The sequence below is a fragment of the Hipposideros armiger genome, unplaced genomic scaffold (assembly GCF_001890085.2).
Source record: "Hipposideros armiger isolate ML-2016 unplaced genomic scaffold, ASM189008v1 scaffold_3, whole genome shotgun sequence".
NCBI classification, from domain to species: domain Eukaryota; kingdom Metazoa; phylum Chordata; class Mammalia; order Chiroptera; family Hipposideridae; genus Hipposideros; species Hipposideros armiger.
In genome coordinates, this window is record NW_017731353.1 from 95,784 (window position 1) to 103,947 (window position 8,164).

The 8,164-nt window shown below is 42.1% G+C and overlaps 1 protein-coding gene across 1 annotated transcript in view; it reads left to right on the forward strand.

Moving 5' to 3' along the window:
• The first annotated feature begins 5,809 nt into the window (after window positions 1-5,809).
• GAPVD1 (GTPase activating protein and VPS9 domains 1) overlaps window positions 5,810-8,164 on the forward strand; it is a 71,937-nt gene continuing 69,582 nt past the window's right edge. The window contains exon 1 of the mRNA XM_019641556.1: window positions 5,810-5,956. The gene's annotated coding sequence lies outside the window, so the exon portion shown is untranslated. The remainder of the gene's footprint in view (window positions 5,957-8,164) is intronic.

The window sequence follows — 8,164 nt, forward strand, 5'->3', positions numbered from 1 at the left end:
ATGGCAACCCACTGCAGCAGGGGCTGTAGCCTACGCCATCACCAATGACTCAGGGCAACCCAGCTCCAGGTTGAACTGTTGTTCAGCATCTTAGCTGTAGAGGGCAGTGTCACTGGCCCTCATATGTGGGATCTGAACCAGGGCCCTCTGGCGTCCCAAGCCAGTTCTTAACCAATGCACCACTCGGCCGGCCCTATACTGTATATTTTTAAATAAGCTTTAAAAAGTCTTAAACTTCTATTTAATTATTTCTGTACACTAGAATTCTTTTTAATTTGCATGAATTTAGCACTTTAAAACTTTATCAGAAATAAAGAATTTCCATTTTGAAATTCAGTATGATGAAATATATAGCCATTAAAATTGTTGCTATCTATATTTTTCAAAGAGTAAATTGCATGTTACATTTTTGTCTACATTTTATTGTTATTTAAAGAATCTATCAGGAACTCATCAAGTTGAAAAAACTTTAAGAACTTAAAATTAATACAAGAGACCAAAAAAGGTTGTCAGTGAAAAATATGTAAGATGATTCCATTAAAGATATTTCATACATTATAATTAGTCATGGGCTAAATTCAAATACAGGTAATGCACCAAGTCTAATATTGCATTAACATTACAGCTCCTATCAGTCGGTACATCCCTGGTACTGGTAGAAAAAATGAGATTTATAGATTTTATTGAGCTGAAGTGTGAGTTCCATGATTTATGACCCTGTTCTACAGGAGTCACTTTCCTCATTTTCAGTATTCTCAAGTTTTAGACTTTTATCTGTTGCCCTCAACTTAGCCAGTAATTTAAAATTTCTTGGCAAAGGTTACAAAACCATATGACTATGTAAATACATTGCTCTGGCCTTGGAAGGGTCCCCAGGCGAGTGAGGGGCCCTAAATTGTAAGTTCTGTCAACTTCATAGTAAATTGACCTCCGTGCTACTGTTTCTGAGCCTGCAGTTGAGGCCAGTACAGGACAACTAAGGGCCCAGAACATGGAGTAAGACTATAACTTATAACTGGAGTCTAGTCCTTTACTTTTCAATTGGATTATTTTAAGTGTACGAAAGATTTTGTGAGGGAATACTTTCTGCTTCTGTGCATAAGACAGCTTTTATGCATGTCTTTCTGGATTTTTTTTGTTTACAGATTCCCAGAGCTTTAGAAACATTTTCCCATTAAAACAGCAGCATAGTTAATTCACATGGGTTTTTTTTGTTGTTGTTATTCAAAATGTCCATCAATAAAGGATGCTAAATAAACAATAGTAGATTATACTATGGAAATATTGTGCAAAGTTTCAAAACAATGAGGTAGATTTTTAAAAAAAAAGATTTCATTGGGGAATTGGGGGAGGGGAACAGAAAAGTTGCTGTCCTTTTGTTCTCCAGTCTAGTTGTGGAGGACGTCGCTTCCCTGGCCCATGTTGTTATTATCATTGCACTCTTCCCAGGTGAGGCAGATTGGTCGCCGGCCACTGGGCTGCCGCACAGGGCGGCTCATGGCAGCTCACGCCGGCTGCCGGCCACTCACGGTAGCTTACAGGAGCCAACTACAGCTTCACTGCAGCCTACGCCATCACCAGCGACTCATGGCAACCCAGCTCCAGGTCGAGCTGTTGTTCACCATCTTAGCTGTAGAGGGCACAGCATCACTTGCCCTAATGTGGGTTCCAAACTGGTGCGGTGCTGCTCAGAGCTGGTGTCCCAAGCCAACTCCTAACCAACGCGCCACTTGGCCCGCGCAGTGAGGTAGATTTTTATGTATTGATATGGAAAGATGCCCCAGGATTTATTATTAAATGAAAACAAGTTACAGAACACAAAACTGTATATACAATATGATCCTATTAGTGTTATGCACACACACACACTCTAAGTCTGGACAGATACTTATCAAGTTGACAAAAGTGGCTCCCTCTGGGTGGAACTGGATGGGAATCAAGAGGAACTTTGAGTTATTTGTATTGTATACATTTTTTTTTAAGAACAAGAATGAATTCCTGTACTACCTGTCTGAACATAAATTTTAGAGAAGAAATGCAGTGAATGAAAAATGTCTAAGCTAGCCTTTAGCATTGAGTGTTTTAAATGTTTGCTTGCCGTTTGAGTTTGAACTCATCATAGAAGAACATCTTACATTGGTGTTTTGCTTTATGCTAAACAAAGCTTTGCCCTCTATCCTCTGATTTTTATCCTCGTAACAACTAGAAGGGATAGATAGGGCTGGTGACATCTCAGTTTTACAGTTGAAAATAGTCTCAGAATTCATTCATAGTAAAATTATGAATTCTCTGCTGAATTTTTTTCTACTCACATTATTGCAGTAGTTACTTATCACCAAGTTTATAGTTTAATCCGCTCTTTCAGATGAGACACAGATTAATCTTTCCACTGGCTGCAGCCCACAGCCAGTGTGTACTACTACTTCAAAGTAATTTATTTCCTAAGCTATGTGCCAAATAAATCTATATCATAGATGAGGTCCTTGTTTCTTCCCTTTCATCTTGCTGTCCATTTTCCTAATCTTCTTTCTGGGTATGGCCCTGTTTTCCTTTCTGGTATGGTTTTCTCTCACTTAACTGTCATATTTTTTTCCTAAGTCAGGGGCATGTACTTTTTAATTAGTATCTCTTGAGGAACAGCCTCTAAATTCAAATGATTGAGGGTGTTGGACTAGAGTATCTCTGACACTCAGCTCTAACATCTGTGATTCAGTGTATCCATCACTAATTGTGGCATTTTCTGACCTTTCACAGACTTGGAGATAAAATATTTTTGTCAAGAAATACTTGCCAAAGACCCCTGAAGTCACTTGCCATAGCATCTGCTTTTTTGGCTTATCTCTAAGACTGGCTGTGCACCAATAGAAGGAAAAAGAACATTAAAAAACAAAACAAAAAAAACTTCTGAGGGACCGGCCGAGTGGCCCGTTGGTTAGGAGTTGGCTTGGAACACCAGCTCTGAGCAGCGGGGCCGTGGGTTTGGATCCCACATGGTCCAGTGACGCTGCGCCCTCTACAGCTAAGATGGTGAACAACAGCTCAACCTGGAGCTGGGCTGCCTTGAGTCGCTGGCAATGGCAACAACGTAGGCTGCAGTGGGCTGCTGTAAGCTACCATGAGTGGCCAGCAGCGAGCGTGAGCGGCCAGCAGCATGAGCTGCTGTGAGCCACCCTGTGCGGCTGTCCAGTGGCAGGTGACCAATCTGCCTCACCAGGGAAGAGCGCAATGGTAATAACAACATGGGCCAGTGAAGCGACGTCCTCTACAACTAGACTGAAGAACAAAAGGACAGCAACTTGTCTGTTTCCCTCCCCCCATTCCCCCAAAAAATCTTTAAAAAAAAACAACAACAAAATTTCTGAGTTTGTCACTACTCTGATTCTGTGGCAGAGTGAGCTAAAGGAGAGTGTGGAGCTAAGAGTCCGAACTGAGCTCGAATCAAGATCCAGTATGAGTTTTGTGACTATATAAATGCATGTCAGGAAAGGCTGAGTGGTATTCTGAAAGAAAAAGGGCTTTATTTGGCCAGGGTTCATTTTATTCATCCCATTCATTAAAAAAAAAATAGGTATTACTGTTGCAGGTGGCTTGGTTCTTGCCTACACAGTGAAGAATCAAAGGTCAGCAAGCTGATTAGCATGCAAGCAGGGTTTATTAGTGATCTGTTCTCAGGGAAGAGAACGGGCCTAGCTGAGGTAGGAGGGAGGATCATAGGCCCCAGTCCCCAGGTCCTGAGGACTTAAATAGTTTGCCTGGTGGGGTAGTTACAAATTTATTTGGTGAAAAAAGGTGGTACATGCTCTTCCATGGGAGGGTGTGACCTCCTAAGATGGGTGGAGGTCTGTTAACTCAGATCCTTCTCGTGCTCCAGACCACCTCTTTTCATCGGTTGTACAGTAAAAACAGATACGGTGGCTGGAGGCAGTTAATCAAAGTTATTTATGAGCTTTTTCTGTAAGCACTGTGGACCCCTCCCACTCCCTCTCCTTCTACATTTTCTAACTTCTACCTAACATTTTGTCTTAGACAGTATGCCAGTTTCCAGGGAGACAGCGGTAAATAAAATAGGGCTCTGTGCCCCCATGGAGTACTGTTTATTGATTTTGAGCATCTTTTTACTTTTTGAATTAACTTTCCCATGTGCAAAAGGTGTTAAGAATAATAAATACTCATATTCCTCAAGAATTCCTGTTGTAGTGATCCATTGTTCTGTGTGGGGTTGTATTCCTTGGGTGTGCTGAGTGGAAAAAAAGATTGAAAACTGCTGATCTAGTCAAAGCTCTTCATTTGTAGGTGACAGAGTAGAGCTCTGAACACTCAATTGATGATCCCAGTGCTCTTTTTTCCTTAACCATGTACAGTTAGGTTTCTTCAGGACCCTGGAGAACTTTTTGCAACTTTTGGGGTACTTTCCTCTCCTCCCTGGCCTGTGTGTGCCAGCACATCAGTGTTAAGTGAGAGCAAACTGACCGTGTTCCTTTACGTGTTCATTTTGCTTAAGCTAGCAATCCTCACCTGCCATTTCCCTTCTTGAAATCCAGCCATCTAGCAACTCCCAAATGTTACCACCTTCTTAAGGTCATGGCCTCTCAACTTGTTGAAGCCTTTCTCTCTGGGAATCTTGTAGCATTTTGTACCTTAGTTTATTATCATCCTTAATCTGTGCAAGCTATCCTTTTACCCTAGAGTGTAAACCATATCCTGTTACCTTTTTCATTCATTCATCTGGTGCTTTGGGCAGTGCTTTACAACAGCTGATAACCTTTGAATCAGTTTAATGGCAATATAGTAACAAAAAAATATATATACATATACTATGACCAGCTTATCATAGAATGCTGTTGTGGTAATAAAATGAGGCAATAAATGTGAAACAAATTTTGACAGTTTTTAAAGATAATACATCAAGGAGGATGACTAACTGGAAAGAAGTCACAGCTGATTCACATTTGAAACAGTTGGAAAAGTGATTATTTTTTTCTTTTTTGCCTAGAGTGTTGGATGATAAAATCATTGTTTTCAATTTTTTGAAAGGCTGTCACGTGGAAAACATTTCCATATATTGCTCCAGGCAGCATAACTACTAGCAGTGGAAGAAAGTAAAAGGGCAGCAGATTTCAGTTCAGCAGGTGGCAGAATGTTCTAACATTTAGAGCTGTCCAACAATGGAGTAGGCAGCCTTACTTAAGGTAGTGAACTCCCTGAAATTTGAACTGTTGGAAATACAAGTTGGATGACCATCTGGCTGAAATGTACAAGAGGGAATTCCTGCCCGGGCAGGAGTTGGACTAATGACCTTTAAAGTGTCTTCCAATTCTTAAGGTTTCTATGACTGTTCAGCTCAGTTAACTAGAATTTGAATATCTGAATTGTTTTTGTAAAAAAAAAATAAAAAATTTAGATAAGTTGTCAATAAACTTAAAAACTGTTTGGTCATGTTTACAATAAATATAATTTGATAAAATGAGGGCGGGAAATCAGGTTTAAAAGGGAAAGTCCAGATACCTCTAAAGGCAATTGGACAAAAAGGGAGAGATGTGTGTGTGTGTGTGTGTGTGTGTGTGTGTGTGTGTGTGTGTATTTCGAATGATGTGTCCTTGGCAAGTGAAAAAGGGGCCAGTGTTTGGTGAAGAGCAACTTCCCGGAAGGCGCTTGGCGGTACCGCGGGCGACTAAATCCGCTTAAGCTGGTAGCCGACTTGGCCCGCTAAGGCGGAAGGGGCCCCGCTGGGCCGCCGACCTGAACTACCAGTCCCAGGGGCCCCGCGGCGTTGCGCATGCGCGATGGCGTGGCGGCAGCGCCACCGCAGGACGCAGGGAAGCCAAACTAACGAGTGGCGGCGACGGCAGCAACGGCGGTGGCAGTTCGCGGCGAGGGCGACGGCGACGGCGACGGCTCCGAGGCCGAGTGGCGGTCGGGCGGAGACCTCGGTTCCCTCCACCGCATGATCCTCTTGGTGAGCGCGCGCCCCCCGTTAACCCGCGCCGATTGCAGGGCTCCACGTCTGCCGACCGGGCTGCTCCGGCCTAGGGCCGCAGCCTGCGCCTGACGGCCGGGCCGGCGGCTCCAGCTGACCCCTGGCTCTCCAGTGTCGGGGAAAGTGGGGGTGGGCGGAGTCACAGTTTGGCGGAGGGGAGAGGTGTGGTGGCGCGCAGGGGCCTGGGCGGCCTGAAGCGGACGAGAGGGAGGGACGCGTGGGGGATGGGATGGGCCGCCGGCGGCTTCGGGTGTGAGCCAGAGGCGAGGCAGGTAGGAAAACGGAGCACAGGAGGCAAGGAGGGGGTCCTGAGTGCTGCTGGTGAAGATGGAGTGCTTTGGGGACTCCTGACAAGCTAGACTCACGGGTCTCGGGGGCACCCCACCTACCACACACACACACACACACACACACACACACACACTGTACTTGGTGTCTTTCCACTTGCTGTTGGAGGTCTGGAGGTGAGGTACTGTTGGTTGCTTTTATCTCCTTCAATCTCACCTTTTATTGACGGGCAAAATTTAAATGGGTGCTGGCTAGGCAAATCGTAGAAATAAACAGCGTTCTGTGTATAAGTCTGCGTAAAAACAGGGAAGCATTCAGACAAGAACTAGGTCAAAGGAGGATTCAGTGTTTTTATTTTAAAATTTGTGAGAAAAATCTGTTTGAGCAAGGCTTTCAACTAAAAAGGGTTTTTAACCTGGGATTCGCCAGTTGGTGGATAGCACTGGGGACAGGGGGTGAGGAGGGGGGGCCCTTGAACTAGAATGGGGATAAAATCACATCTTTATTTTTATTATCTGATAACTGTAATTTATTATTTCCTTCAATTATGAATACAGGCAACAAACCACAGTAGAGTTAGCAATGCCTGTGACTTTGTCACCAATAAGAATTACAGATATAGTTGTATCGTGTTTACAAGTTGTTGCATATATCTCAAACTATCATTTATGCTTATAATTTTACAAATTTATGGTATCGTTAGACCCACTGTTAGAACTTGTTATTTAATGCGATGTTAAAGCTGCACGTATAATACTGTAGCAGTGTTTTTAAAATTGTTTTGCTAATAGTTCAGTATAGTTGGTTTCCTTTTTAATCTCATGTATTTAATTATGCATTTAAAAGCAATCTGAGAAGGGGTCTATAGGCTTCACCAGACTACCAGAAAGATCTATGGCACAAAAAGATTAAAAAACTCCTCAAGTAGAGATACGTTTTTTGGTTTGTTTAAATCTGCCTGGAAGAATATTTGAATCATTATATGAGAAGAAGACAAGCAGATTGGATAAGTATATATGAAAGAGGGAATTTTGTAATCAGGGAAGTAAAAGACAGATTTGTCTGAGATCAGAGTAATAGTTTTGAATGACAGAATAGACCACACATATTTAATTCAGGGTACTGGGGAATAAGCAAAATAATCTGAAGAAAAAAGGGAAGTGAGTACTTTGGTTCTAAATTTAACATATTAAGGCACCTCCTAGTTCCAAGTGATTGAAGCCCTCTAAACTCTTGAGTAAGCCTGTGATAGGAAATTTTAGTGTGTGCTGGTTTTATTTAAATCATGTAGATAGTGTGGCTTTTACAGAATTTTCTGTCCCTAAGTGAAAAATCACAGGATCTCTCTTCAAATGTATTTTCCTATTACTATTATCTTCTTTTCATATATGATAGAAAGTAAACGTGCAGATTATAGAGTTGGAAGGTTGGTAAGTCATTTTCTTAAAATTCCATTTAAAATTTTTGCAGTTCAACTTCATTGTGGCATCAGACTGGTCACTGATAAATCCTCTTAACATTTTTTTCAGAATATGTGTGACTTGAAATTTACACCTGTTTGTAAAGCATCTGTACAACTTCTCTGAGATTTCTTTCTCTCTAAAATAATAGCAATAATGGAAAACCATGGCCGCAAACTTTTTCTGGAAAAAACAAAGGGAGTGGTATGGAAAGGTTAAGAAGAGTATTGTACAAAACAAATGTTGGTGCTGAAATAGTTTTTTGCCTGGCACATCTGTGTCTTTACATTGCCCCCTTTGTCATTCTTTGTCCTTTGTCCCTTTATTTTATTTTTTAATATTTTTTAAAGTTTTTTGGGGGATTGAGGGAGGGAACAGCGTTGGGGAATTGGGGGAAGGGGAACAGACAAGTTGCTGTCCTTTGTTCTTTAGTCTAGTT